We start from the raw sequence: 24,629 nt of genomic DNA, 5'->3' as shown, positions 1-24,629 counted from the left end.
GAGGGAGGTAGGTTTCCGTAGTGTAGTGGTTATCACGTTCGCCTCACACGCGAAAGGTCCCCAGTTCGAAACTGGGCGGGAACCTCCCAGTGAATCTCTCCTGGGAATTACGCAGATTGCCTATTTGCGTTTGGGCACATCATTGTATAGATTATGGCGAAAGAGAACTAGTGTTAAAGTGGGAAGTTTCTGTAGTGTAGTGGTCATCACATTCACCTAACACGCGAAAGGTCCTCGTTTCGAAACCGAGCAGAAACAGCTGCTTCCTTTTGATGAAAAGTATGAACCCTTTTTAGCCGACTGTGGGCTTTAGAAGACATTACCTTTATGCACATTTTACAGAGCCTTCAATTAAAAATGTTGGACTGTTTGAGGGAGGTAGGTAGGTAGGTAGGTTTCCGTAGTGTAGTGGTTATCACGTTCGCCTCACACGCGAAAGGTCCCCAGTTCGAAACCGGGCGGGAACAGTGAATCTCTTTTTCACAATGGTTCAATTGGCATTCTGTTGAGGAGGAACTCAACGCTACCGAAGCTTTGCGGCCAAGAGGCATGAATATAGTCAGCAAAGGTGTAGTTGATGCAGAAATGAAAGAGCAGTCACTGTTTGACCTAAACCTAACCCACACTCGTGCCATTTCAAGCCTGCGTGGCTTTCTTCTGAGGAACACGAAAGAAGATATTTGTCAGAGTGGCCCTCTGTTAGGCAGCAGCTCTACGTCACGAAGGCCTTTCTTTACACAGGTGTGAAGACAATTATTAAGCCACACTAGGCAGCAGTAACTGCCACACCGACAGACTCTGTACTTTAAACCAGGCAGTTTCAATGAACAGATGGATGGTGCACTCAAAGACAAAATATTTTTTATAACGTTAAAAACAATTATATTAAATAACCTAAAAAAGAGCAAAAAAGTAATGGTCACAGAGCAATCCTTCAGACAACTGGAAAAATGCTTGGTTTGCCACTCAAAAAAAACTATTTGCAGACTGAAGAGCACAACGCAATCTGTAATTTTATTCGTGCTCCAAGAAGCGTGCGATGAAAAGGTCAGATCCAACCTTGACTGCAGGTTTCCGTAGTGTAGAGGTTATCACATTCGCCTTACACGCGAAAGGTCCCCAGCTTGAAACTGGGCGGAAACAGGTGGGGGCTTTTGTTCTTTCTGTGGTGAAATGGCTGTCTGGTAGGCAGGTGGTCCAAACTGCAAACGCCTTATTTCCGAGATAAGTTAAGGGAAATTTGGAAACTCGGCGTAGACTGCCACGCCGAATGAACTCTGTCCTGTTGTGTGTGGGATTTACGCAGATTGCCTATTTGAGTTTGGGCACATCATTGTATAGATTATGGCGAAAGAGAACTACTGTGGACGTAGGGAGTTTCTGTAGTGTAGTGGTCATCACGTTCGCCTAACACGCGAAAGGTCCTCGGTTCGAAACCGAGCAGAAACAGCTGCTTCCTTTTGATGAAAAGTATGAACCCTTTTTAGCCGACTGTGGGCTTTAGAAGACATTACCTTTATGCACATTTTATAGAGCCTTCAATTAAAAATGTTGGACTGTTTGAGGGAGGTAGGTTTCCGTAGTGTAGTGGTTATCACGTTCGCCTCACACGCGAAAGGTCCCCAGTTCGAAACTGGGCGGGAACAATGAATCTCTTTTTCACAATGGTTCAATTGGCATTCTGTTGAGGAGGAACTCAATGCTACCGAAGCTTTGCGGCCAAGAGGCATGAATATAGTCAGCAAAGGTGTATTTGATGCAGAAATGAAAGAGCAGTCACTGTTTGACCTAAACCTAACCCACACATGTGCCATTTCAAGCCTGCGTGGCTTTCTTCTGAGGAACACGAAAGAAGATATTTGTCAGAGTGGCCCTCTGGTAGGCAGCAGCTCTACGTCACAAAGGTCTTTCTTTACACAGGTGTGAAGACAATTATTAAGCCACACTAGGCAGCAGTAACTGCCACACCGACAGACTCTGTACTTTAAACCAGGCAGTTTCAATGAACAGATGGATGGTGCACTCAAAGACAAAATATTCCGTATAACGTTAAAAACAATTAAATTAAATAACCTAAAAAAGAGCAAAAAAGTAATGGTCACAGAGAAATCCTTCAGACAACTGGAAAAATGCTTGGTTTGCCACTCAAAAAAAAAGCTATTTGCAGACTGAAGAGCACAACGCAATCTGTAATTTTATTCGTGCTCCAAGAAGCGTGCGATGAAAAGGTCAGATACAACCTTGACTGCAGGTTTCCGTAGTGTAGGGGTTATCACATTCGCCTTACACGCGAAAGGTCCCCAGCTCGAAACTGGGCGGAAACAGGTGGGGGCTTTTTTTCTTTCTGTGGTGAAATGGCTGTCTGGTAGGCAGGTGTCCAAGCTGCAAACGCCTTAATTCCGAGGTAAGTTAAGGGAAATTATTTGGAAACTCGGCGTAGACTGCCACGCCGAATGAACTCTGTCCTGTTGTGTGTGGGATTTACACAGATTGCCTATTTGCTTTTGGGCACATCATTGTATAGATTATGGCGAAAGAGAACTAGTGTGGAAGTGGGGAGTTTCTGTAGTGTAGTGGTCATCACGTTCGCCTAACACGCGAAAGGTCCTCGGTTCGAAACCGAGCAGAAACAGCTGCTTCCTTTTGATGAAAAGTATGAACCCTTTTTAGCCGACTGTGGGCTTTAGAAGACATTACCTTTATGCACATTTTATAGAGCCTTCAATTAAAAATGTTGGACTGTTTGAGGGAGGTAGGTTTCCGTAGTGTAGTGGTTATCACGTTCGCCTCACACGCGAAAGGTCCCCAGCTCGAAACTGGGCAGGAACAGTGATTCTCTTTTTCACAATGGTTCAATTGGCATTCTGTTGAGGAGGAACTCAATGCTACCGAAGCTTTGCGGCCAAGAGGCATGAATATAGTCAGCAAAGGTGTAGTTGATGTAGAAATGAAAGAGCAGTCACTGTTTGACCTAAACCTAACCCACACTCGTGCCATTTCAAGCCTGCGTGGCTTTCTTCTGAGGAACACGAAAGAAGATATTTGTCAGAGTGGCCCTCTGTTAGGCAGCAGCTCTACGTCACGAAGGCCTTTCTTTACACAGGTGTGAAGACAATTATTAAGCCACACTAGGCAGCAGTAACTGCCACACCGACAGACTCTGTACTTTAAACCAGGCAGTTTCAATGAACAGATGGATGGTGCACTCAAAGTCAAAGTCAAAGTCAAAGTCACCTTTATTTATATAGCGCTTTAAACAAAATACATTGCGTTAAAGCAACTGAACAACATTCATTAGGAAAACAGTGTCAATAATGAAAAAATGATAGTTAAAGGGAGTTCATTATTGAATTCAGTTATGTCATCTCTGTTCAATTAAATAGTGTCTGTGCATTTATTTGCAATCAAGTCAACGATATCGCTGTAGATGAAGTGTCCCCAACTAAGCAAGCCAGAGGCGACAGCGGCAAGGAACCGAAACTCCATCGGTGACAGAATGGAGAAAAAAAACCTTGGGAGAAACCAGGCTCAGTTGGGGGGCCAGTTCTCCTCTGACCAGACGAAACCAGTAGTTCAATTCCAGACTGCAGCAAAGTCAGATTGTGCAGAAGAATCATCTGTTTCCTGTGGTCTTGTCCTGGTGCTCCTTTGAGACAAGGTCTTTACAGGGGATCTGTATCTGGGGCTCTAGTTGTCCTGGTCTCCGCTGTCTTTCAGGGATGTAGAGGTCCTTTCTAGGTGCTGATCCAGCATCTGGTCTGGATACATACTGGATCCGGGTGACTGCAGTGACCCTCTGATCTGGACACAGACTGGATCTGGTGGCCTCGGAACAAAAGAGAAACAGACAAATATTAGCGTAGATGCCATTCTTCTAATGATGTAGCAAGTACATAGGGTGTTATGGGAAGTGTTTCCGGTTCCGGTTTACCTAATTAATGCAGCCTAAAAATCCTTTAACAGATTTGGATAATAAAAGCATATTAGTTTGTTATGTGTATGCCAGGTTAAAGAGATGGGTCTTTAATCTAGATTTAAACTGCAAGAGTGTGTCTGCCTCCCGAACAATGTTAGGTAGGTTATTCCAGAGTTTAGGCGCCAAATAGGAAAAGGATCTGCCGCCCGCAGTTGATTTTGATATTCTAGGTATTATCAAATTGCCTGAGTTTTGAGAACGTAGCGGACGTAGAGGATTATAATGTAAAAGGAGCTCATTCAAATACTGAGGTGCTAAACCATTAAGGGCTTTATAGGTAATAAGCAATATTTTAAAATCTATACGATGCTTGATAGGGAGCCAGTGCAGTGTTGACAGGACCGGGCTAATATGGTCATACTTCCTGGTTCTAGTAAGAACTCTTGCTGCTGCATTTTGGACTAGCTGTAGTTTGTTTTCTAAGCGTGGAGAACAACCACCCAATAAAGCATTACAATAATCTAACCTTGAGGTCATAAAAGCATGGATTAACATTTCTGCATTTGACATTGAGAGCATAGGCCGTAATTTAGATATATTTTTGAGATGGAAAAATGCAGTTTTACAAATGCTAGAAACGTGGCTTTCTAAGGAAAGATTGCGATCAAATAGCACACCTAGGTTCCTAACTGATGACGAAGAATTGACAGAGCAACCATCAAGTCTTAGACAGTGTTCTAGGTTATTACAAGTGGAGTTTTTAGGTCCTATAATTAACACCTTTGTTTTTTCAGAATTTAGCAGTAAGAAATTACTTGTCATCCAGTTTTTTATATCGACTAAGCAATCCATTAGTTTTTCAAATTGGTGTGTTTCACCGGGCTGCGAAGAAATATAGAGTTGAGTATCATCAGCATAACAGTGAAAGCTAACACCATGTTTCCTGATGATATCTCCCAAGGGTAACATATAGAGCGTGAAGAGTAGCGGCCCTAGTACTGAGCCTTGAGGTACTCCATACTGCACTTGTGATCGATAGGATACATCTTCATTCACTGCTACGAACTGATGGCGGTCATATAAGTACGATTTAAACCATGCTAATGCACTTCCACTGATGCCAACAAAGTGTTCAAGTCTATGCAAAAGAATTTTGTGGTCAATTGTGTCAAACGCAGCACTAAGATCCAATAAAACTAATAGAGAGATACACCCACGATCAGATGATAAGAACAGATCATTTGTAACTCTAAGGAGAGCAGTCTCAGTACTATGATACGGTCTAAATCCTGACTGGAAATCCTCACATATACCATTTTTCTCTAAGAAGGAATATAATTGTGAGGATACCACCTTTTCTAGTATCTTGGACAGAAAAGGGAGATTCGAGATTGGTCTATAATTAACTAGTTCTTTGGGGTCAAGCTGTGGTTTTTTGATGAGAGGCTTAATAACAGCCAGTTTGAAGGTTTTGGGGACATATCCTAATGACAATGAGGAATTAATAATAGTCAGAAGAGGATCTATGACTTCTGGAAGCACCTCTATTAGGAGCTTAGATGGTATAGGGTCTAACATACATGTTGTTGGTTTAGATGATTTAACAAGTTTATACAATTCTTCCTCTCCTATAGTAGAGAATGAGTGGAACTGTTCCTCAGGGGGTCTATAGTGCACTGTGTGATATGATACTGTATCTGACAGCTGAATGGTTGCAGTTTTATCTCTAATAGTATCGATTTTAGAAGTAAAGTAGACAAAGACAAAATATTTCATATAACGTTAAAAACAATTAAATTAAATAACCTAAAAAAGAGCAAAAAAGGAATGAACTCTGTCCTGTTGTGTGTGGGATTTACACAGATTGCCTATTTGCGTTTGGGCACATCATTGTATAGATTATGGCGAAATAGAACTAGTGTGGAAGTGGGGAGTTTCTGTAGTGTAGTGGTCATCACGTTCGCCTAACATGCGAAAGGTCCTCGGTTTCGAAACCGAGCAGAAACAGCTGCTTCCTTTTGATGAAAAGTATCAACCCTTTTTAGCCGACTGTGGGCTTTAGAAGACATTACCTTTATGCACATTTTACAGAGCCTTCAATTAAAAATGTTGGACTGTTTGAGGGAGGTAGGGTAGGTAGGTTTCCGTAGTGTAGTGGTCATCACGTTTGCCTAACACGCGAAAGGTCCTCGGTTCGAAACCGAGCAGAAACAGCTGCTTCCTTTTGATGAAAAGTATGAACCCTTTTTAGCCGACTGTGGGCTTTAGAAGACATTACCTTTATGCACATTTTACAGAGCCTTCAATTAAAAATGTTGGACTGTTTGAGGGAGGTAGGTTTCTGTAGTGTAGTGGTTATCACGTTCGCCACACACGCGAAAGGTCCCCAGTTCGAAACTGGGTGGGAAAAGTGAATCTCTTTTTCACAATGGTCCAATTGGCATTCTGTTGAGGAGGAACTCAACGCTACCGAAGCTTTGTGGCCAAGAGACATGAATATAGTCAGCAAAGGTGTAGTTGATGCAGAAATGAAAGAGCAGTCACTGTTTGACCTAAACCTAACCCACACTCGTGCCATTTCAAGCCTGCGTGGCTTTCTTCTGAGGAACACGAAAGAAGATATTTGTCAGAGTGGCCCTCTGTTAGGCAGCAGCTCTACGTCACGAAGGCCTTTCTTTACACAGGTGTGAAGACAATTATTAAGCCACACTAGGCAGCAGTAACTGCCACACCGACAGACTCTGTACTTTAAACCAGGCAGTTTCAATGAACAGATGGATGGTGCACTCAAAGACAAAATATTTCATATAACGTTAAAAACAATTAAATTAAATAACCTAAAAAAGAGCAAAAAAGTAATGGTCACAGAGCAATCCTTCAGACAACTGGAAAAATGCTTGGTTTGCCACTCAAAAAAAAGCTATTTGCAGACTGAAGAGCACAACGCAATCTGTAATTTTATTCGTGCTCCAAGAAGCGTGCGATGAAAAGGTCAGATCCAACCTTGACTGCAGGTTTCCGTAGTGTAGAGGTTATCACATTCGCCTTACACGCGAAAGGTCCCCAGCTCGAAACTGGGCGGAAACAGGTGGGGGCTTTTGTTCTTTCTGTGGTGAAATGGCTGTCTGGTAGGCAGGTGGTCCAAGCTGCAAACGCCTTAATTCCGAGGTAAGTTAAGGGAAATTATTTGGAAACTCGGCATAGACTGCCACGCCGAATGAACTCTGTCCTGTTGTGTGTGGGATTTAAGCAGATTGCCTATTTGCGTTTGGGCTCATCATTCTATAGATTATGGTGAAATTATGGAGAACTAGTGTGGAAGTGGGGAGTTTCTGTAGTGTAGTGGTTATCACGTTCGCCTCACACGCGAAAGGTCCCCAGTTTGAAACTGGGTGGGAACAGTGAATCTCTTTTTCACAATGGTTCAATTGGCATTCTGTTGAGGAGGAACTCAACGCTACCGAAGCTTTCGGCTTTTTTCATGCCAAGAGGCATGAATATAGTCAGCAAAGGTGTAGTTGATGCAGAAATGAAAGAGCAGTCACTGTTTGACCTAAACCTAACCCACACTCGTGTCATTTCAAGCCTGCGTGGCTTTCTTCTGAGGAACACGAAAGAAGATATTTGTCAGAGTGGCCCTCTGTTAGGCAGCAACTCTACGTCACGAAGGCCTTTCTTTACACAGGTGTGAAGACAATTATTAAGCCACACTAGGCAGCAGTAACTGCCACACCGACAGACTCTGTACTTTAAACCAGGCAGTTTCAATGAACAGATGGATGGTGCACTCAAAGACAAAATATTTCGTATAACGTTAAAAACAATTAAATTAAATAACTTAATAAAGAGCAAAAAAGTAATGGTCACAGAGCAATCCTTCAGACAACTGGAAAAATGCTTGGTTTGCCACTCAAAAAAAAGCTATTTGCAGACTGAAGAGCACAACGCAATCTGTAATTTTATTCGTGCTCCAAGAAGCGTGCGATGAAAAGGTCATATCCAACCTTCACTGCAGGTTTCCGTAGTGTAGAGGTTATCACATTCGACTTACATGCGAAAGGTCCCCAGCTCGAAACAGGTGGGGGCTTTTTTTCTTTCTGTGGTGAAATGGCTGGTTGGTAGGCAGGTGGTCCAAGCTGCAAACGCCTTAATTTCGAGGTAAGTTAAGGGAAATTATTTGGAAACTCGGCGTAGACTGCCACGCTGAATGAACTCTGTCCTGTTGTGTGTGGGATTTACGCAGATTGCCTATTTGCGTTTGGGCACATCATTGTATAGATTATGGCGAAAGAGAACTAGTGTGGAAGTGGGGAGTTTCTGTAGTGTAGTGGTCATCACGTTCGCCTTACACGCGAAAGGTCCTTGGTTCGAAACCGAGCAGAAACAGCTGCTTCCTTTTGATGAAAAGTATGAACCCTTTTTAGCCGACTGTGGGCTTTAGAAGACATTACCTTTATGCACATTTTACAGAGCCTTCAATTAAAAATGTTGGACTGTTTGAGGGAGGTTGGTTTCCGTAGTGTAGTGGTTATCACGGTCGCCTCACACGCGATAGGTCCCCAGTTCGAAACAGGGCGGGAACAGTGAATCTCTTTTTCACAATGGTTTAATTGGCATTCTGTTGAGGAGGAACTCAACGCTACCAAAGCTTTGCGGCCAAGAGGCATGAATATAGTCAGCAAAGGTGTAGTTGATGCAGAAATGAAAGAGCAGTCACTCTTTGACCTAAACCTAACCCACACTCGTGCCATTTCAAGCCTGCGTGGCTTTCTTCTGAGGAACACGAAAGAAGATATTTGTCAGAGTGGCCCTCTGTTAGGCAGCAGCTCTACGTCACGAAGGCCTTTCTTTACACAGGTGTGAAGACAATTATTAAGCCACACTAGGCAGCAGTAACTGCCACACCAACAGACTCTGTACTTTAAACCAGGCAGTTTCAATGAACAGATGGATGGTGCACTCAACGACAAAATATTTCGTATAACGTTAAAAACAATTAAATTAAATAACCTAAAAAAGAGCAAAAAAGTAATGGTCACAGAGCAATCCTTCAGACAACTGGAAAAATGCTTGGTTTGCCACTCAAAAAAAAGCTATTTGCAGACTGAAGAGCACAACGCAATCTGTAATTTTATTCGTTCTCCAAGAAGCGTGCGATGAAAAGGTCAGATCCAACCTTTACTGCAGGTTTCCGTAGTGTAGAGGTTATCACATTCGCCTTACACGCGAAAGGTCCCCAGCTCGAAACTGGGCGGAAACAGGTGGGGGCTTTTTTTCTTTCTGTGGTGAAATGGCTGTCTGGTAGGCAGGTGGTCCAAGCTGCAAACGCCTTAATTCCGAGGTAAGTTAAGGGAAATTATTTGGAAACTCGGCATAGACTGCCACGCCGAATGAACTCTGTCCTGTTGTGTGTGGGATTTACGCAGATTGCCTATTTGCGTTTGGGCACATCATTGTATAGATTATGGCGAAAGAGAACTAGTGGGGAGTTTCTGTAGTGTAGTGGTCATCACGGTCGCCTAACACGCGAAAGGTCCTCGGTTCGAAACTAAGCAGAAACAGCTGCTTACTTTTGATGAAAAGTATGAACCCTTTTAAGCCAACTGTGGGCTTTAGAAGACATTACCTTTATGCACATTTTACAGAGCCTTCAATTAAAAATGTTGGACTGTTTGAGGGAGGTAGGTAGGTAGGTAGGTAGGTAGGTTTCCGTAGTGTAGTGGTTATCACGTTCTCCTCACACGCGAAAGGTTCCCAGTTCGAAACTGGGCGGAAACAGGTGGGGGCTTTTGTTCTTTCTTTGGTGAAATGGCTGTCTGGTAGGCAGGTTGTCCAAGCTGCAAACGCCTTAATTCCGAGGTAAGTTAAGGGAAATTATTTGGAAACTCGGCATAGACTGCCACGCCGAATGAACTCTGTCCTGTTGTGTGTGGGATTTACGCAGATTGCCTATTTGCGTTTGGGCACATCATTGTATAGATTATGGCGAAAGAGAACTAGTGTGGAAGTGGGGAGTTTCTGTAGTGTAGTGGTCATCACGTTCGCCTAACACGCGAAAGGTCCTCGGTTCGAAACCGAGCAGAAACAGCTGCTTCCTTTTGATGATATGAACCCTTTTTAGCCGACTGTGGGCTTTAGAAGACATTACCTTTATGCACATTTTACAGAGCCTTCAATTAAAAATGTTGGACTGTTTGAGGGAGGTAGGTTTCCGTAGTGTAGTGGTTATCACGTTCGCCTCACACGCGAAAGGTCCCCAGTTCGAAACTGGGCGGGAACAGTGAATCTCTTTTTCACAATGGTTCAATTGGCATTCTGTTGAGGAGGAACTCAACGCTACCGAAGCTTTGCGGCCAAGAGGCATGAATATAGTCAGCAAAGGTGTAGTTGATGCAGAAATGAAAGAGCAGTCACTGTTTGACCTAAACCTAACCCACACTCGTCCCATTTCAAGCCTGCGTGGCTTTCTTCTGACGAACACGAAAGAAGATATTTGTCAGAGTGGCCCTCTGTTAGGCAGCAGCTCTACGTCACGAAGGCCTTTCTTTACACAGGTGTGAAGACAATTATTAAGCCACACTAGGCAGCAGTAACTGCCACACCGACAGACTCTGTACTTTAAACCAGGCAGTTTCAATGAACAGATGGATGGTGCACTCAAAGACAAAATATTTCGTATAACGTTAAAAACAATTAAATTAAATAACCTAAAAAAGAGCAAAAAAGTAATGGTCACAGAGCAATCCTTCAGACAACTGGAAAAATGCTTGGTTTGCCACTCTAAAAAAAGCTATTTGCAGACTGAAGAGCACAACGCAATCTGTAATTTTATTCGTGCTCCAAGAAGCGTGCGATGAAAAGGTCAGATACAACCTTGACTGCAGGTTTCCGTAGTGTAGAGTTTATCACATTCGCCTTACACGCGAAAGGTCCCCTGCTTGAAACTGGGCGGAAACAGGTGGGGGCTTTTTTTCTTTCTGTGGTGAAATGGCTGTCTGGTAGGCAGGTGGTCCAAGCTGCAAACGCCTTAATTCCGAGGTAAGTTAAGGGAAATTATTTGGAAACTCGGAGTAGACTGCCACGCCGAATGAACTCTGTCCTGTTGTGTGTGGGATTTACACAGATTGCCTATTTGCTTTTGGGCACATCATTGTATAGATTATGGCGAAAGAGAACTAGTGTGGAAGTGGGGAGTTTCTGTAGTGTAGTGGTCATCACGTTCGCCTAACACGGGAAAGGTCCTTGGTTCAAAACCGAGCAGAATCAGCTGCTTCCTTTTGATGAAAAGTATGAACCCTTTTTAGCCGACTGTGGGCTTTAGAAGACATTACCTTTATGCACATTTTACAGAGACTTCAATTAAAAATGTTGGACTGGTTGAGGGAGGTAGGTAGGTAGGTTTCCGTAGTGTAGTGGTTATCACGTTCGCCTCACACGCGAAAGGTCCCCAGTTCGAAACTGGGCGGGAACAGTGAATCTCTTTTTCACAATGGTTCAATTGGCATTCTGTTGAGGAGGAATTCAACGCTACCGAAGCTTTGCGGCCAAGAGGCATGAATATAGTCAGCAAAGGTGTAGTTGATGCAGAAATGAAAGAGCAGTCACTGTTTGACCTAAACCTAACCCACACTCGTGCCATTTCAAGCCTGCGTGGCTTTCTTCTGAGGAACACGAAAGAAGATATTTGTCAGAGTGGCCCTCTGTTAGGCAGCAGCTCTACGTCACGAAGGCCTTTCTTTACACAGGTGTGAAGACAATTATTAAGCCACACTAGGCAGCAGTAACTGCCACACCGACAGACTCTGTACTTTAAACCAGGCAGTTTCAATGAACAGATGGATGGGGCACTCAAAGACAAAATATTTCGTATAACGTTAAAAACAATTAAATTAAATAACCTAAAAAAGACCAAAAAAGTAATGGTCACAGAGCAATCCTTCAGACAACTGGAAAAATGCTTGATTTGCAAACTGAAGAGCACAACGCAATCTGTAATTTTATTCGTGCTCCAAGAAGCGTGCGATGAAAAGGTCAGATCCAACCTTGACTGCAGGTTACCGTAGTGTAGAGGTTATCACATTCGCCTTACACGCAAAAGGTCCCCAGCTAGAAACTGGGCGGAAACAGGTGGGGGCTTTTTTTCTTTCTGTGGTGAAATGGCTGTCTGGTAGGCAGGTGGTCCAAGCTGCAAACGCCTTAATTCCGAGGTAAGTTAAGGGAAATTATTTGGAAAGTCGGCATAGACTGCCACGCCGAATGAACTCTGTCCTGTTGTGTGTGGGATTTACGCAGATTGCCTATTTGCGTTTGGGAACATCATTGTATAGATTATGGCGAAAGAGAACTAGTGTGGAAGTGGGGAGTTTCTGTAGTGTAGTGGTCATCATGTTCGCCTAACACGCGAAAACTCCTCGGTTCTAAACCGAGCAGAAACAGCTGCTTACTTTTGATGAAAAGTATGAACCCTTTATAGCCGACTGTGGGCTTTAGAAGACATTACCTTTATGCACATTTTACAGAGCCTTCAATTAAAAATGTTGGACTGTTTGAGGGAGGTAGGTTTCCGTAGTGTAGTGGTTATCACGTTAGCCTCACACGCGAAAGGTCCCCAGTTCGAAACTGGGCGGGAACAGTGAATCTCTTTTTCACAATGGTTCAATTGGCATTCTGTTGAGGAGGAACTCAACGCTACCGAAGCTTTGCGGCCAAGAGGCATGAATATAGTCAGCAAAGGTGTAGTTGATGCAGAAATGAAAGAGCAGTCACTGTTTGACCTAAACCTAACCCACACTCGTGTCATTTCAAGCCTGCGTGGCTTTCTTCTGAGGAACACGAAAGAAGATATTTGTCAGAGTGGCCCTCTGTTAGGCAGCAGCTCTACGTCACGAAGGCCTTTCTTTACACAGGTGTGAAGACAATTATTAAGCCACACTAGGCAGCAGTAACTGCCACACCGACAGACTCTGTACTTTAAACCAGGCAGTTTTAATGAACAGATGGATGGTGCACTCAAAGACAAAATATTTCGTATAACGTTAAAAACAATTATATTAAATAACCTAAAAAAGAGCAAAAAAGTAATGGTCACAGAGCAATCCTTCAGACAACTGGAAAAATGCTTGCTTTGCCACTCAAAAAAAACTATTTGCAGACTGAAGAGCACAACGCAATCTGTAATTTTATTCGTGCTCCAAGAAGCGTGCGATGAAAAGCTCAGATCCAACCTTGACAGCAGGTTTCCGTAGTGTAGAGGTTATCACATTCGCCTTACACGCGAAAGGTCCCCAGCTCGAAACTGGGCGGAAACAGGTGGGGGCTTTTTTTCTTTCTGTGGTGAAATGGCTGTCTGGTAGGCAGGTGGTCCAAGCTGCAAACGCCTTAATTCCGAGGTAAGTTAAGGGAAATTATTTGGAAACTCGGCGTAGACTGCCACGCCGAATGAACTCTGTCCTGTTGTGTGTGGGATTTACACAGATTGCCTATTTGCGTTTGGGAACATCATTGTATAGATTATGGCGAAAGAGAACTAGTGTGGAAGTGGGGAGTTTCTGTAGTGTAGTGGTCATCACGTTCGCCTAACACGGGAAAGGTCCTTGGTTCAAAACCGAGCAGAAACAGCTGCTTCCTTTTGATGAAAAGTATGAACCCTTTTTAGCCGACTGTGGGCTTTAGAAGACATTACCTTTATGCACATTTTACAGAGCCTTCAATTAAATATGTTGGACTGTTTGAGGGAGGTAGGTTTCCGTAGTGTAGTGGTTATCACGTTTGCCTCACACGCGAAAGGTCCCCAGTTCGAAACTGGGCGGGAACAGTGAATCTCTTTTTCACAATGGTTCAATTGGCATTCTGTTGAGGAGGAACTCAACGCTACCGAAGCTTTGCGGCCAAGAGGCATGAATATAGTCAGCAAAGGTGTAGTTGATGCAGAAATGAAAGAGCAGTCACTGTTTGACCTAAACCTAACCCACACTCGTGTCATTTCAAGCCTGCGTGGCTTTCTTCTGAGGAACACGAAAGAAGATATTTTATCAGAGTGGCCCTCTGTTAGGCAGCAGCTCTACGTCACGAAGGCCTTTCTTTACACAGGTGTGAAGACAATTATTAAGCCACACTAGGCAGCAGTAACTGCCACACCGACAGACTCTGTACTTTAAACCAGGCAGTTTTAATGAACAGATGGATGGTGCACTCAAAGACAAAATATTTCGTATAACGTTAAAAACAATTATATTAAATAACCTAAAAAAGAGCAAAAAAGTAATGGTCACAGAGCAATCCTTCAGACAACTGGAAAAATGCTTGCTTTGCCACTCAAAAAAAACTATTTGCAGACTGAAGAGCACAACGCAATCTGTAATTTTATTCGTGCTCCAAGAAGCGTGCGATGAAAAGCTCAGATCCAACCTTGACTGCAGGTTTCCGTAGTGTAGAGGTTATCACATTCGCCTTACACGCGAAAGGTCCCCAGCTTGAAACTGGGCGGAAACAGGTGGGGGCTTTTGTTCTTTCTGTGGTGAAATGGCTGTCTGGTAGGCAGGTGGTCCAAGCTGCAAATGCCTTAATTCCGAGATAAGTTAAGGGAAATTATTTGGAAACTCTGCGTAGACTGCCACGCCGAATGAACTCTGTCCTGTTGTGTGTGGGATTTACGCAGATTGCCTATTTGCATTTGGGCACATCATTGCATAGATTATGGCAAAAGAGAACTAGTGTGGAAGTGGGTAGTTTCTGTAGTGTAGTGGTCATCACGTTCGCCTAACACGCGAAAGGTCCTCGGTTCGAAACCGAGCAGAAACAGCTGCTTCCATTTGATGAAAAGTATGAACCCTTTTTAGCCGACTGTGGGCTTTAGAAGACGTTACCTTTATGCACATTTTACAGAGCCTTCAATTAAAAATGTTGGACTGTTTGAGGGAGGTAGGTTTCCGTAGTGTAGTGGTTATCACGTTCGCCTCACACGCGAAAGGTCCCCAGTTCGAAACAGGGCGGGAACAGTGAATCTCTTTTTCACAATGGTTCAATTGGCATTCTGTTGAGGAGGAACTCAACGCTACCGAAGCTTTGCGGCCAAGAGGCATGAATATAGTCAGCAAAGGTGTAGTTGATGCAGAAATGAAAGAGCAGTCACTGTTTGACCTAAACCTAACCCACACTCGTGCCATTTCAAGCCTGCGTGGCTTTCTTCTGAGGAACACGAAAGAAGATATTTGTCAGAGTGGCCCTCTGTTAGGCAGCAGCTCTACGTCACGAAGGCCTTTCTTTACACAGGTGTGAAGACAATTATTAAGCCACACTAGGCAGCAGTAACTGCCACACCGACAGACTCTGTACTTTAAACCAGGCAGTTTCAATGAACAGATGGATGGTGCACTCAAAGACAAAATATTTCGTATAACGTTAAAAACAATTAAATTAAATAACCTAAAAAAGAGCAAAAAAGTAATGGTCACAGAGCAATCCTTCAGACAACTGGAAAAATGCTTGGTTTGCCACTCAAAAAAAACTATTTGCAGACTGAAGAGCACAACGCAATCTGTAATTTTATTCGTGCTCCAAGAAGCGTGCGATGAAAAGGTCAGATCCAACCTTGACTGCAGGTTTCCGTAGTGTAGAGGTTATCACATTCGCCTTACACGCGAAAGGTCCCCAGCTTGAAACTGGGTGGAAACAGGTGGGGGCTTTTGTTCTTTCTGTGGTGAAATGGCTGTCTGGTAGGCAGGTGGTCCAAGCTGCAAACGCCTTAATTCCGAGGTAAGTTAAAGGAAATTATTTGGAAACTCGGCGTAGACTGCCACGCTGAATGAACTCTGTCCTGTTGTGTGTGGGATTTACGCAGATTGCCTATTTGCGTTTGGGCACATCATTGTATAGATTATGGCGAAAGAGAACTAGTGTGGAAGTAGGGAGTTTCTGTAGTGTAGTGGTCATCACGTTCGCCTAACACGCGAAAGGTCCTCGGTTAGAGACCGAGCAGAAACAGCTGCTTCCTTTTGATGAAAAGTATGAACCCTTTTTAGCCGACTGTGGGCTTTAGAAGACATTACCTTTATGCACATTTTACAGAGCCTTCAATTAAAAATGTTGGACTGTTTGAGGGAGGTAGGTTTCCGTAGTGTAGTGGTTATCACGTTCGCCTCACACGCGAAACGTCCCCAGTTCGAGAAACAGCTGCTTCCTTTTGATGAAAAGTATGAACCCTTTTTAGCCGACTGTGGGCTTTAGAAGACATTACCTTTATGCACATTTTACAGAGCCTTCAATTAAAAATGTTGGACTGTTTGAGGGAGGTAGGTTTCTGTAGTGTAGTGGTTATCACGTTCGCCTCACACGCGAAAGGTCCCCAGTTCGAAACTGGGCGGGAACAGTGAATCTCTTTTTCACAATGGTTTAATTGGCATTCTGTTGAGGAGAAACTCAACGCTACCGAAGCTTTGCGGCCAAGAGGCATGAATATAGTCAGCAAAGGTGTAGTTGATGCAGAAATGAAAGAGCAGTCACTCTTTGACCTAAACCTAACCCACACTCGTGCCATTTCAAGCCTGCGTGGCTTTCTTCTGAGGAACACGAAAGAAGATATTTGTCAGAGTGGCCCTCTGTTAGGCAGCAGCTCTACGTCACGAAGGCCTTTCTTTACACAGGTGTGAAGACAATTATTAAGCCACACTAGGCAGCAGTAACTGCCACACCGACAGACTCTGTACTTTAAACCAGGCAGTTTCAATGAACAGATGGATGGTGCTCTCAACGACAAAATATTTCGTATAACTTTAAAAACAATTAAATTAAATAACCTAAAAAAGAGAAAAAAGTAATGGTCACAGAGCAATCCTTCAGACAACTGGAAAAATGCTTGGTTTGCCACTCAAAAAAAAGCTATTTGCAGACTGAAGAGCACAACGCAATCTGTAATTTTATTTGTGCTCCAAGAAGCGTGCGATGAAAAGGTCAGATCCAACCTTGACTGCAGGTTTCCGTACTGTAGAGGTTATCACATTCGCCTTACACGCGAAAGGTCCCCAGCTTGAAACTGGGCGGAAACAGGTGGGGGCTTTTGTTCTTTCTGTGGTTAAATGGCTGTCTGGTAGGCAGGTGGTCCAAGCTGCAAACGCCTTAATTCCGAGGTAAGTTAAGGGAAATTATTTGGAAACTCGGCGTAGACTGCCACGCCGAATGAACTCTGTCCTGTTGTGTGCGGGATTTACGCAGATTGCCTATTAGCGTTTGGGCACATCATTGTATAGATTATGGCGAAAGAGAACTAGTGTGGAAGTAGGGAGTTTCTGTAGTGTAGTGGTCATCACGTTTGCCTAACACGCGAAAGGTCCTCGGTTAGAAACCGACCAGAAACAGCTGCTTCCTTTTGATGAAAAGTATGAACCCTTTTTAGCCGACTGTGGGCTTTAGAAGACATTACCTTTATGCACATTTTACAGAGCCTTCAATTAAAAATGTTGGACTGTTTGAGAGAGGTAGGTAGGTAGGTTTCTGTAGTGTAGTGGTTATCATGTTCGCCTCACACGCGAAAGGTCTCCAGTTCGAAACTGGGCGGGAACAGTGAATCTCTTTTTCACAATGGTTCAATTGGCATTCTGTTGAGGAGGAACTCAACGCTACCGAAGCTTTGCGGCCAAGAGGCATGAATATAGTCAGCAAAGGTGTAGTTGATGCAGAAATGAAAGAGCAGTCACAGTTTGACCTAAACCTAACCCACACTCGTGCCATTTCAAGCCTGCGTGGCTTTCATCTGAGGAACACGAAAGAAGATATTTGTCAGAGTGGCCCTCTGTTAGGCAGCAGCTCTACGTCACGAAGGCCTTTCTTTACACAGGTGTAAAGACAATTATTAAGCCACACTAGGCAGCAATAACTGCCTCACCGATAGACTCTGTACTTTAAACTAGGCAGTTTCAATGAACAGATGGATGGTGCACTCAAAGACAAAATATTTCGTATAACGTTAAAAACAATTAAATTAAATAACCCAAAAAAGAGCAAAAAAGTAATGGTCACAGAGCAATCCTTCAGACAACTGGAAAAATGCTTGGTTTGCCACTCAAAAAAAAAGCTATTTGCAGACTGAAGAGCACAACGCAATCTGTAATTTTATTCGTGCTCCAAGAAGCGTGCGATGAAAAGGTCAGATCCAACCTTGACTGCAGGTTTCCGTAGTGTAGAGGTTATCACATTCGCCTTACACGCGAAAGGTCCCCAGCTCAAAACTGGGCAGAAACAGGTGGGGGCTTTTGTTCTTTCTGTGGTGAAATGGCTGTCTGGTAGGCAGGTGGTCCAAGCTGCAAACGCCTTAATTCCGAGGTAAGTTAAGGGAAATTATTTGGAAACTCAGCATAGACTGCCACGCCGAATGAACTCTGTCCTGTTGTGTGTGGGATTTACGCAGATTGCCTATTTGCGTTTGGGCACATCATTGTATAGATTATGGCGAAAGAGAACTAGTGTGGAAGTGGGGAGTTTCTGTAGTGTAGTGGTCATCACGTTTGCCTAACACGTGAAAGGTCCTCGGTTCGAAACCGAGCAGAAACAGCTGCTTCCTTTTGATGAAAAGTATGAACCATTTTTAGCCGACTGTGGGCTTTAGAAGACATTACCTTTATGCACATTTTACAGAGCCTTCAATTAAAAATGTTGGACTGTTTGGAGAAGTAGGTAGGTTTCCGTAGTGTAGTGGTTATCACGTTCGCCTCACACGCGAAAGGTCCCCAGTTTGAAACTGGGTGGGAACAGTGAATCTCTTTTTCACAATGGTTCAATTGGCATTCTGTTGAGGAGGAACTCAACGCTACCGAAGCTTTGCGGCCAAGAGGCATGAATATAGTCAGCAAAGGGGTAGTTGATGCGGAAATGAAAGAGCAGTCACTGTTTGACCTAAACCTAACCCACACTCGTGCCATTTCAAGCCTGCGTGGATTTCATCTGAGGAACACGAAAGAAGATATTTGTCAGAGTGGCCCTCTGTTAGGCAGCAGCTCTACGTCACGAAGGCCTTTCTTTACACAGGTGTAAAGACAATTATTAAGCCACACTAGGCAGCAGTAACTGCCACACCGATAGACTCTGTACTTTAAACCAGGCAGTTTCAATGAACAGATGGATGGTGCACTCAAAGACAAAATATTTCGTATAACGTTAAAAACAATTAAATTAAATAACCCAAAAAAGAGCAAAAAAGTAATGGTCACAGAGCAATCCTTCAGACAACTGGAAAAATGCTTGGTTTGCCACTCAAAAAAAAGCTATTTGCAGACTGAAGAGCACAACGAAATCTGTAATTTTATTCGTGCTCTAAGAAGCGTGCGATGAAAAGGTCAGATCCAACCTTGACCGCAGGTTTCCGTAGTGTAGAGGTTATCACATTCGCCTTAAACGCGAAAGGTCCCCAGCTCAAAACTGGGCGGAAACAGGTGGGGGCTTTTGTTCTTTCTGTGGTGAAATGGCTGTCTGGTAGGCAGGTGGTCCAAGCTACAAACGCCTTAATTCCGAGGTAAGTTAAGGGAAATTATTTGGAAACTCAGCATAGACTGCCACGCCGAATGAACTCTGTCCTGTTGTGTGTGGGATTTACGCAGATTGCCTATTTGCGTTTGGGCACATCATTGTATAGATTATGGCGAAAGAGAACTAGTGTGGAAGTGGGGAGTTTCTGTAGTGTAGTGGTCATCACGTTCGCCTAACACGTGAAAGGTCCTCGGTTCGAAACCGAGCAGAAACAGCTGCTTCCTTTTGATGAAAAGTATGAACCCTTTTTAGCCGACTGTGGGCTTTAGAAGACATTACCTTTATGCACATTTTACAGAGCCTTCAATTAAAAATGTTGGACTGTTTGGAGAGGTAGGTAGGTTTCCGTAGTGTAGTGGTTATCACGTTCGCCTCACACGCGAAAGGTCCCCAGTTTGAAACTGGGTGGGAACAGTGAATCTCTTTTTCACAATGGTTCAATTGGCATTCTGTTGAGGAGGAACTCAACGCTACCGAAGCTTTCGGCTTTTTTCATGCCAAGAGGCATGAATATAGTCAGCAAATGTGTAGTTGATGCAGAAATGAAAGAGCAGTCACTGTTTGACCTAAACCTAACCCACACTCGTGCCATTTCAAGCCTGCGTGGCTTTCTTCTGAGGAACACGAAAGAAGATATTTGTCAGAGTGGCCCTCTGTTAGGCAGCAGCTCTACGTCACGAAGGCCTGTCTTTACACAGGTGTAAAGACAATTATTAAGCCACACTAGGCAGCAGTAACAATTATTAAGCCACACTAGGCAGCAGTAACTGCCACACCGACAGACTCTGTACTTTAACCCTCTGGAGTCTAAGGGTATTTTTGGGGCCTGGAGAAGTTTTGTCATGCCTTGACATTTGTGCTTTTTTCAGTTTCTTATAAATATCTAAATGGGTAAAGACTAATCTCACTGTAATCAGCACAAACTGGGCTGTAATAATATGTGAAATGCATGTATGTACATGATTGTGTTTTTGAGAAAAAAAATATTATGCGTGGTTAGTGAAAAACTAAAAATGTTAAAACGCTTGAATAAGGCAAAAAAACACATAAAGAACAATGGTTCCCGGGATTTTTGAGAACTGGAGCTTGTAGCCTAGAATTTTTCTTTCTAAATGATGTGAAAATCATCTTGTTTACTCACTCAGAGAAAACAATATATTGATTTAAATTTTCTAAGACACTTTTTGTTGGTAAAAGTCATATGCGAGTAGGCGTCAACTACCATGAATATCATTGTGATTTACACCTGAGAAGACAAAGGGCTGCATAATGAGCTGCATAATGAGCCATTCAGTCATCTGTGCCACTGAGAGTGAGGAGTTACAAGAGAGAATGTGAGAACAAAATAAATCTATATAATTTTATGTTTGTAGTTTATTAAGAATATATTTAATTATCCCACAACATAATTTAATATCCACTTGGGGGAGCAGTTAAACAGTTTATTAGAAACAATCAAAGCTGACTTTCAAACAAATTGTTTGGCATGCTTACTCCAGTCACACAATCCTTCAGAAATCCTTTTAACAATCTTATTTTCTACAAAAAAAAAAAAACCGTTTGTTGTTATTATTATCATCATTATTATTAATGTTGAAAAGAGCTGAGAATATTTTTCTGGGTTTTTAGGGGGAATAAATGGAAAGAAAAGCATTGTTTTTACATTTGTTACAGTTATGTATTTGTTACATTTATATTATTTACATCAAGCTTTCGAAGGGTATAGTGTTGTATATTGTTATTGAAACTTCATAATGTTTCACTTGATTATACATTTAGTCAGGAATTATAGTTTGGAAAAAGTCTAACTAGTAAAACGTTTACACGTTATGTGAAAACTAGTACAAGTATATAAATAAATAAAAAGAGACTTACTCATGTTTATGATCTCTGCTGAATAAAGTGCTTCATTCTTTTTTTCTGAGGAAATCCATTTCTCAAATCCTCAACCACATCACATCTTTTTGGGGTGAATTATGTGTTATTCCTCTCATCGCGAAGCAAACAGTAAAATAAAAAAAACTTGAACAGTCTCGCTGCTTTTTGTTCTGTTATGGGCGTATTCAAGCTGCGCGCTTCAGTTTGAATCTGAATAGAGCGTTCGGCGCGGGGCGTGGTCACATTAGATATAATGAAAGGAGACATGAAAAACAGACATCGCGTGGTTTTCATATGGATTACTTTATCACAGAATATCTGTTTTCGGCGGCACTTGTTTAGTTTAAAAATAGACATGTCAAGCTTTCTATAGATATCTCTCTCATGTATTTTCGTTGAGTATTCACAGAGTTAAAGTTCATTTAAATGACGTGTTTGTAAAAGAAGATCAGCGCAGACAAAGGCTGCAGACAGCGCACCTTGTTTGTTATCTTTATTTTATAAGTGCACAAAGTTTTGTTGTTATTATGTCTGTATCCAAAAAAAAGTAGACCCTTTACAGATTCGATTGATGTATTGCTCTTATCTGTACGATTAAAACTGAAAGTGTAATTTAAGTTCTTTTCGGGGTTATCAGGAGAAAATGACTCAAAACGCGTATTCGCGTTAATCGACTTGATAGGGTTAAACCAGGCAGTTTCAATGAACAGATGGATGGTGCACTCAAAGACAAAATATTTCGTATAACGTTAAAAACAACTAAATTAAATAACCTAAAAAAGAGCAAAAAAGTAATGGTCACAGAGCAATCCTTCAGACAACTGGAAAAATGCTTGGTTTGCCACTCAAAAAAAACTATTTGCAGACTGAAGAGCACAACGCAATCTGTAATTTTATTCGTGCTCCAAGAAGCGTGCGATGAAAAGGTCAGATCCAACCTTGACTGCAGGTTTCCGTAGTGTAGAGGTTATCACATTCGCCTTACACGCGAAAGGTCCCCAGCTTGAAACTGGGCGGAAACAGGTGGGGGCTTTTGTTCTTTCTGTGGTGAAATGGCTGTCTGGTAGGCAGGTGGTCCAAGCTGCAAACGCCTTAATTCCGAGGTAAGTTAAAGGAAATTATTTGGAAACTCGGCGTAGACTGCCACGCTGAATGAACTCTGTCCTGTTGTGTGTGGGATTTACGCAGATTGCCTATTTGCGTTTGGGCACATCATTGTATAGATTATGGCGAAAGAGAACTAGTGTGGAAGTAGGGAGTTTCTGTAGTGTAGTGATCATCACGTTCGCCTAACACGCGAAAGGTCCTCGGTTAGAAACCAAGCAGAAACAGCTGCTTCCTTTTGATGAAAAGTATGAACCCTTTTTAGCCGACTGTGGGCTTTAGAAGACATTACCTTTATGCACATTTTACAGAGCCTTCAATTAAAAATGTTGGACTGTTTGAGGGAGGTAGGTTTCCGTAGTGTAGTGGTTATCACGTTCGCCTCACACGCGAAAGGTCCCCAGTTCGAAACTGGGCGGGAACAGTGAATCTCTTTTTCACAATGGTTTAATTGGCATTCTGTTGAGGAGGAACTCAACGCTACCGAAGCTTTGCGGCCAAGAGGCATGAATATAGTCAGCAAAGGTGTAGTTGATGCAGAAATGAAAGAGCAGTCACTCTTTGACCTAAACCTAACCCACACTCGTGCCATTTCAAGCCTGCGTGGCTTTCTTCTGAGGAACACGAAAGAAGATATTTGTCAGAGTGGCCCTCTGTTAGGCAGCAGCTCTACGTCACGAAGGCCTTTCTTTACACAGGTGTGAAGACAATTATTAAGCCACACTAGGCAGCAGTAACTGCCACACCGACAGACTCTGTACTTTAAACCAGGCAGTTTCAATGAACAGATGGATGGTGCACTCAAAGACAAAATATTTCGTATAACGTTAAAAACAATTAAATTAAATAACCTAAAAAAGAGCAAAAAAGTAATGGTCACAGAGCAATCCTTCAGACAACTGGAAAAATGCTTGGTTTGCCACTCTAAAAAAAGCTATTTGCAGACTGAAGAGCACAACGCAATCTGTAATTTTATTCGTGCTCCAAGAAGCGTGCGATGAAAAGGTCAGATCCAACCTTGACTGCAGGTTTCCGTAGTTTAGAGGTTATCACATTCGCCTTACACGCGAAAGGTCCCCAGCTCTAAACTGGGCGGAAACAGGTGGGGGCTTTTGTTCTTTCTGTGGTGAAATGGCTGTCTGGTAGGCAGGTGGTCCAAGCTGCAAACGCCTTAATTCCGAGGTAAGTTAAGGGAAATTACTTGGAAACTCGGCGTAGACTGCCAAGCCGAATGAACTCTGTCCTGTTGTGTGTGGGATTTACGCAGATTGCCTATTTGCGTTTGGGCACATCATTGTATACATTATGGCGAAAGAGAACTACTGTGGAAGTGGGGAGTTTCTGTAGTGTAGTGGTCATCACGTTCGCCTAACACGCGAAAGGTCCTCGTTTCGAAACCGAGCAGAAAGAGCTGCTTCCTTTTGATGAAAAGTATGAACCCTTTTTAGCCGACTGTGGGCTTTAGAAGACATTACCTTTATGCACATTTTACAGAGCCTTCAATTAAAAATGTTGGACTGTTTGGAGAGGTAGGTAGGTTTCCGTAGTGTAGTGGTTATCACGTTCGCCTCACACGCGAAAGGTCCCCAGTTCGAAACTGGGCGGGAACAGTGAATCTCTTTTTCACACTGGTTCAATTGGCATTCTGTTGAGGAGGAACTCAACGCTACCGAAGCTTTGCGGCCAAGAGGCATGAATATAGTCAGCAAAGGTGTAGTTGATGCAGAAATGAAAGAGCAGTCACTGTTTGACCTAAACCTAACCCACACTCGTCCCATTTCAAGCCTGCGTGGCTTTCTTCTGAGGAACACGAAAGAAGATATTTGTCAGAGTGGCCCTCTGTTAGGCAGCAGCTCTACGTCACGAAGGCCTTTCTTTACACAGGTGTGAAGACAATTATTAAGCCACACTAGGCAGCAGTAACTGCCACACCGACAGACTCTGTACTTTAAACCAGGCAGTTTCAATGAACAGATGGATGGTGCACTCAAAGACAAAATATTTCGTATAACGTTAAAAACAATTAAATTAAATAACCTAAAAAAGAGCAAAAAAGTAATGGTCACAGAGCAATCCTTCAGACAACTGGAAAAATGCTTGGTTTGCCACTCTAAAAAAAGCTATTTGCAGACTGAAGAGCACAACGCAATCTGTAATTGTATTCGTGCTCCAAGAAGCGTGCGATGAAAAGGTCAGATCCAACCTTGACTGCAGG

General features: G+C 42.9%; 31 non-coding genes across 31 annotated transcripts; all 31 read left to right on the top strand.

Moving 5' to 3' along the window:
* Positions 1-11: 11 nt before the first annotated feature.
* On the top strand, positions 12-84 carry trnav-cac (transfer RNA valine (anticodon CAC)). Its single transcript has one exon. It is a non-coding gene; the product is annotated as a tRNA-Val (tRNA).
* Positions 85-394: 310 nt separating this feature from the next.
* trnav-cac (transfer RNA valine (anticodon CAC)) lies at positions 395-467 on the top strand. The gene has a single exon. It is a non-coding gene; the product is annotated as a tRNA-Val (tRNA).
* A 603-nt stretch (positions 468-1,070) lies between these two features.
* On the top strand, positions 1,071-1,143 carry trnav-uac (transfer RNA valine (anticodon UAC)). Its single transcript has one exon. It is a non-coding gene; the product is annotated as a tRNA-Val (tRNA).
* A 233-nt stretch (positions 1,144-1,376) lies between these two features.
* On the top strand, positions 1,377-1,449 carry trnav-aac (transfer RNA valine (anticodon AAC)). Its single transcript has one exon. It is a non-coding gene; the product is annotated as a tRNA-Val (tRNA).
* A 124-nt stretch (positions 1,450-1,573) lies between these two features.
* On the top strand, positions 1,574-1,646 carry trnav-cac (transfer RNA valine (anticodon CAC)). The gene has a single exon. It is a non-coding gene; the product is annotated as a tRNA-Val (tRNA).
* Positions 1,647-2,251: 605 nt separating this feature from the next.
* Positions 2,252-2,324, top strand: trnav-uac (transfer RNA valine (anticodon UAC)). Its single transcript has one exon. It is a non-coding gene; the product is annotated as a tRNA-Val (tRNA).
* Positions 2,325-2,559: 235 nt separating this feature from the next.
* Positions 2,560-2,632, top strand: trnav-aac (transfer RNA valine (anticodon AAC)). The gene has a single exon. It is a non-coding gene; the product is annotated as a tRNA-Val (tRNA).
* Positions 2,633-5,849: 3,217 nt separating this feature from the next.
* On the top strand, positions 5,850-5,923 carry trnav-aac (transfer RNA valine (anticodon AAC)). Its single transcript has one exon. It is a non-coding gene; the product is annotated as a tRNA-Val (tRNA).
* A 133-nt stretch (positions 5,924-6,056) lies between these two features.
* trnav-aac (transfer RNA valine (anticodon AAC)) lies at positions 6,057-6,129 on the top strand. The gene has a single exon. It is a non-coding gene; the product is annotated as a tRNA-Val (tRNA).
* An 801-nt stretch (positions 6,130-6,930) lies between these two features.
* Positions 6,931-7,003, top strand: trnav-uac (transfer RNA valine (anticodon UAC)). The gene has a single exon. It is a non-coding gene; the product is annotated as a tRNA-Val (tRNA).
* Positions 7,004-8,229: 1,226 nt separating this feature from the next.
* Positions 8,230-8,302, top strand: trnav-uac (transfer RNA valine (anticodon UAC)). Its single transcript has one exon. It is a non-coding gene; the product is annotated as a tRNA-Val (tRNA).
* Positions 8,303-9,103: 801 nt separating this feature from the next.
* On the top strand, positions 9,104-9,176 carry trnav-uac (transfer RNA valine (anticodon UAC)). Its single transcript has one exon. It is a non-coding gene; the product is annotated as a tRNA-Val (tRNA).
* Positions 9,177-9,930: 754 nt separating this feature from the next.
* On the top strand, positions 9,931-10,003 carry trnav-aac (transfer RNA valine (anticodon AAC)). Its single transcript has one exon. It is a non-coding gene; the product is annotated as a tRNA-Val (tRNA).
* Positions 10,004-10,123: 120 nt separating this feature from the next.
* Positions 10,124-10,196, top strand: trnav-cac (transfer RNA valine (anticodon CAC)). The gene has a single exon. It is a non-coding gene; the product is annotated as a tRNA-Val (tRNA).
* A 1,118-nt stretch (positions 10,197-11,314) lies between these two features.
* trnav-cac (transfer RNA valine (anticodon CAC)) lies at positions 11,315-11,387 on the top strand. The gene has a single exon. It is a non-coding gene; the product is annotated as a tRNA-Val (tRNA).
* A 1,088-nt stretch (positions 11,388-12,475) lies between these two features.
* trnav-cac (transfer RNA valine (anticodon CAC)) lies at positions 12,476-12,548 on the top strand. Its single transcript has one exon. It is a non-coding gene; the product is annotated as a tRNA-Val (tRNA).
* Positions 12,549-13,151: 603 nt separating this feature from the next.
* trnav-uac (transfer RNA valine (anticodon UAC)) lies at positions 13,152-13,224 on the top strand. Its single transcript has one exon. It is a non-coding gene; the product is annotated as a tRNA-Val (tRNA).
* A 236-nt stretch (positions 13,225-13,460) lies between these two features.
* trnav-aac (transfer RNA valine (anticodon AAC)) lies at positions 13,461-13,533 on the top strand. Its single transcript has one exon. It is a non-coding gene; the product is annotated as a tRNA-Val (tRNA).
* Positions 13,534-13,657: 124 nt separating this feature from the next.
* On the top strand, positions 13,658-13,730 carry trnav-cac (transfer RNA valine (anticodon CAC)). Its single transcript has one exon. It is a non-coding gene; the product is annotated as a tRNA-Val (tRNA).
* Positions 13,731-14,334: 604 nt separating this feature from the next.
* Positions 14,335-14,407, top strand: trnav-uac (transfer RNA valine (anticodon UAC)). Its single transcript has one exon. It is a non-coding gene; the product is annotated as a tRNA-Val (tRNA).
* A 236-nt stretch (positions 14,408-14,643) lies between these two features.
* Positions 14,644-14,716, top strand: trnav-aac (transfer RNA valine (anticodon AAC)). Its single transcript has one exon. It is a non-coding gene; the product is annotated as a tRNA-Val (tRNA).
* A 1,109-nt stretch (positions 14,717-15,825) lies between these two features.
* Positions 15,826-15,898, top strand: trnav-aac (transfer RNA valine (anticodon AAC)). Its single transcript has one exon. It is a non-coding gene; the product is annotated as a tRNA-Val (tRNA).
* A 312-nt stretch (positions 15,899-16,210) lies between these two features.
* trnav-cac (transfer RNA valine (anticodon CAC)) lies at positions 16,211-16,283 on the top strand. Its single transcript has one exon. It is a non-coding gene; the product is annotated as a tRNA-Val (tRNA).
* Positions 16,284-18,387: 2,104 nt separating this feature from the next.
* On the top strand, positions 18,388-18,460 carry trnav-aac (transfer RNA valine (anticodon AAC)). Its single transcript has one exon. It is a non-coding gene; the product is annotated as a tRNA-Val (tRNA).
* Positions 18,461-18,587: 127 nt separating this feature from the next.
* On the top strand, positions 18,588-18,660 carry trnav-cac (transfer RNA valine (anticodon CAC)). The gene has a single exon. It is a non-coding gene; the product is annotated as a tRNA-Val (tRNA).
* A 604-nt stretch (positions 18,661-19,264) lies between these two features.
* Positions 19,265-19,337, top strand: trnal-uaa (transfer RNA leucine (anticodon UAA)). The gene has a single exon. It is a non-coding gene; the product is annotated as a tRNA-Leu (tRNA).
* Positions 19,338-19,573: 236 nt separating this feature from the next.
* Positions 19,574-19,646, top strand: trnav-aac (transfer RNA valine (anticodon AAC)). Its single transcript has one exon. It is a non-coding gene; the product is annotated as a tRNA-Val (tRNA).
* Positions 19,647-19,773: 127 nt separating this feature from the next.
* On the top strand, positions 19,774-19,846 carry trnav-cac (transfer RNA valine (anticodon CAC)). Its single transcript has one exon. It is a non-coding gene; the product is annotated as a tRNA-Val (tRNA).
* A 2,413-nt stretch (positions 19,847-22,259) lies between these two features.
* On the top strand, positions 22,260-22,332 carry trnav-uac (transfer RNA valine (anticodon UAC)). The gene has a single exon. It is a non-coding gene; the product is annotated as a tRNA-Val (tRNA).
* Positions 22,333-22,765: 433 nt separating this feature from the next.
* On the top strand, positions 22,766-22,838 carry trnav-cac (transfer RNA valine (anticodon CAC)). Its single transcript has one exon. It is a non-coding gene; the product is annotated as a tRNA-Val (tRNA).
* A 1,113-nt stretch (positions 22,839-23,951) lies between these two features.
* trnav-cac (transfer RNA valine (anticodon CAC)) lies at positions 23,952-24,024 on the top strand. The gene has a single exon. It is a non-coding gene; the product is annotated as a tRNA-Val (tRNA).
* Positions 24,025-24,629: the final 605 nt, after the last annotated feature.

The sequence above is a fragment of the Carassius carassius genome, chromosome 22 (assembly GCF_963082965.1).
Source record: "Carassius carassius chromosome 22, fCarCar2.1, whole genome shotgun sequence".
In the NCBI taxonomy this organism is placed as follows: domain Eukaryota; kingdom Metazoa; phylum Chordata; class Actinopteri; order Cypriniformes; family Cyprinidae; genus Carassius; species Carassius carassius.
Note: the sequence above shows the minus strand (reverse complement) of the source record. Positions and strands in the feature narration are given on the sequence as shown.